Genomic DNA, 3,363 nt, shown 5'->3' on the forward strand with positions numbered 1-3,363 from the left:
CGTCGCCAACTCTCCTCTTTGATGCGATGCACGTTGTCGCGCTCTAAGCCCAAGTTATACCATCAAAGGGGGATACATTTAAGAAAGAATAGGTGGAAACCTTCAATAGGCAGCCGACATTGCAGTGACCATTTTACCGAATTATGTTTAGACCGAACAGGAGCGAGCTAGGGCGAGGCCACAGTCTGGTGGGGTGCCGTCGGTGTTCTGCTAGTATACATATTAGCGCGTACAAAAGGTATATGGTACTACTTTTTCGACGGAGCTAGTGTATCAAGTACTGTTTCGCACTGTAGCAAATTATGCCTGAATTGGCTGTTATTCGTGATGCTTGGTGCAGTTGACTTCAAACAGCACTTGTCACATGCGCTGCTGCATTCGTCTTTCTCGTCAGTCGTTTCTCTCGTGCTGTGTAGATGAAATGTGGCTGTGCTATAGAGTTCGATTAAAAGCACGTATGGAATGCAAATGTCACAATAAATCTATAAACATCACCTGTCATCGAGGAGGATAGACATCGTGCGCCACCAACCCGAAATTGAAACACTGGCAGCTGCATAACGAGTGGCTCTTCGAGTACGTCTCAGGATTTCCGCGCCATTCCCTTTTATTTGCTACAGGAAAATTTGTTTTTTAAGATGACCTAGGCTCATCGTCATTCCACTACTTATCCTAATTACGCTCGGAAGACAAGAACCAGGTCAGAAAATAGTGTTTAATGCACGTACCCCTTTGCCGCGGCATGTTGAGACATGCATTCCTGTTCACTGTTCCCCGAACAATGCTCACATTTTTCACGTTCAGCTTGCTTATTCCTTTGGTATTACAGTAGACGTTACACGAAAACGACGCGAAAAACTGAGGACGGAAGGGTGAAAGACACGACTTTCTGCATTGAAATACACAGCAGACACCGAACTTCCGGGACATGCCATTCAACTTCCGGTGGCTTCACTTGCGCTACAGAGGCTAGAAGTTTTTCCTAGTGTCGTGAACGGCCGCCGTTTCAACGGGCCCCTGTGAAACCAGTTTGGATGCACTGCGTAGGTGGCGCTGCTGCTTGCAGGCGAGCGGCTTTGGCCGCGCTATGCTAGCCGCGCCGTTCGCCCAGCCAGTTGGCAAGTGCGCGCGGGCTTTGATTTGTGTGTTTTGTTTGTGCGACTCTCGATGACTCGTTGTGTTGAAAAAAAGTGACGTCTATGCAGCACGTGTGATAATGCCGAGAAAAAAAGGACGCACGTGTTTCGTGCCACTCTGCAAAGGTGGCTACAAGTCGTCGAAAGAAAAAGTGTCGTCGTTCCGCGCCCCGTCCGACCCTCATCGGTTGCAAGAATGGGCTCGAAACATAAAGCGAGATGACAAGGCTCTCGACGAAACCTGTGTAGTGTGCTCAAGGCATTTCGACGAACGCTGCATTCAAAGGACGTTCAGGCATGTCATAAACGGGAAAGTTGTGGAAATTGATCGCGAGCGGCCAGCGCTCACCGATGATGCCGTTCCGACGATATTTCCTGATGCTCCCTCCTATATGACGAGGCCTGTTCCCCAGAAAAGGAAAAAAAGGAACCTAGCGGACAACTGTCTGCCACCATCAAAGCGCATGGCATCAGGTAACGGAATCAAAGACCCTGCAGATGTCAGTGCTGAAGGGTGCACATTAGAACTGCCATCGCACGCACTGCATCCGTTTCGTGACATTGTCCCTCCGTCATCATCTTGTTGCAGAATTGTTTTGTTGAACGATCCTGCCACTCTGTGCTTCAGGTGGCACGTCAGTTTGGAACCAAGTGACGTGCTCGTGATCAAGCATGTAACGTTTTCGGCTTGCGCCGAAGCAGCTGGGTACATCTGCACATTGCACTGCAGAAGCATCAAAGTTGAAGAATTTCATGTGGAGTGTGAAGAGGACGCCGTCGCAGCGTTGATGAAGGCAGATAAATTGCTACTTTGTCCTGGCTGTCAGATTGAGCCTCTCTCACCTGGCCAACATACACAGTATGGAAAAGCATACTTCTCGAAAGCCTGCACTGTGACGACGTCCGATGGCAATACTTGTCTACGATGCAAATACTCAAGAAAGCTCATCTTGAACCAGATCAACAGGCAACATAAGAAGCGACTAGCAACTTTGAAACAAATAAATACAAGGAAGCGAAAATCCCTTCACTTATTCCGGGCAAAAAAAAACTGTCTAAGATCAACAAGACTGTCGAAGACCTCCGGGCACTCACGCAGTCCATCCCAACAAATGTGCTGGAGGAGAAAATCGGAGGCCTTCCTCCAAAGCAGCGCCTTGCTGTGAAGGGATGTTTCGAGACAGCTTCCAGAAAGTCAACCCGGGGCATGCGGTTCGATCAGCTGTGGGTGCTGGAATGTATCCTCATGCGAATGAGGAGCCCGTAGCTCTATGAACATGTCAGGCGGCATGAGATTATGGCCTTGCCAAGCAAGTCATGCCTGGACAAGTATTTGCAGGGATTCAAGAGCACATTTGGGTTTAATCGCATCGTATTCTCAAATGAAATGGATGAAGTTAGTCGCCATGGGGGCCTTGTGTTCGACGAGATAAAGCTCTCCGAGAACATTAACGTGATGGGCTCTGGTGGACTTAGTGGTTTTGTTGATTTCGGCCCATTTAACGACGAAAGCAGCAAGACCGTGCTGAGTGATCATGGCCTAGTGATATTGTTCCAGCCTTTCCAAGGTGTGTTAGTCAAGTAAGGTTGTGCAATTGTGTTTTTGTTATACAAAAGTTAGTACTTGTGTACGTTTATGAGTTAAATTTTTGAGAACGAAGCAGATGTTTTTTGAAAATATTTTTTCACTGACACCATGCCTGTGGTGCTTACACTATTTTCCTCACAATACAATGTTCTGTATTTGCAGGGAAATGGACACAAATTCTAGGGGTATTTGCTGCCAAAGGCAATGTGAAAGCTCCTATGCTTTCGAAAATACTTCTTGAAGCCACGATACTTGCCGAGAAATCGGGTCTTCGTCGATTTTTGGACAAGTGATGGAGCTCCCTGGAACAGGTGCCTGTGGAAGCTCTTCGGCATCAAAGGTAGGTTTATTGCATTAAAACTGCTTAAAGGCTTTTGTTTTGTTTAGCTCATCAGTTACTGATACTGGTTTCTCATCTGTGCAGCTTCATCCAAGGAAATCAAGTGTAAAGTGCCCCACCCTATAAACAAAGAAAGAAGTATCCACTTCTTATTTGACTTCCCTCACCTGGTGAAGTGTGTGCGGAAAGCTTTTGTTGGAAAAGGCATACAAATTCCAGGTGGACATGTTCATGCTTATGTAATAGAGGAAGCCTGGAAAATGGACAAAGAATCTGTGACATTGAAGGTGATGCCACAC

At 47.0% G+C, this 3,363-nt stretch overlaps 1 pseudogene; it reads left to right on the top strand.

Annotated features, from left to right (window-relative positions):
- The first annotated feature begins 1,216 nt into the window (after positions 1-1,216).
- On the top strand, positions 1,217-3,017 carry LOC144097325 (uncharacterized; annotated as a pseudogene).
- Positions 3,018-3,363: the final 346 nt, after the last annotated feature.

This window comes from Amblyomma americanum, chromosome 1 (assembly GCF_052857255.1).
Source record: "Amblyomma americanum isolate KBUSLIRL-KWMA chromosome 1, ASM5285725v1, whole genome shotgun sequence".
NCBI classification, from domain to species: domain Eukaryota; kingdom Metazoa; phylum Arthropoda; class Arachnida; order Ixodida; family Ixodidae; genus Amblyomma; species Amblyomma americanum.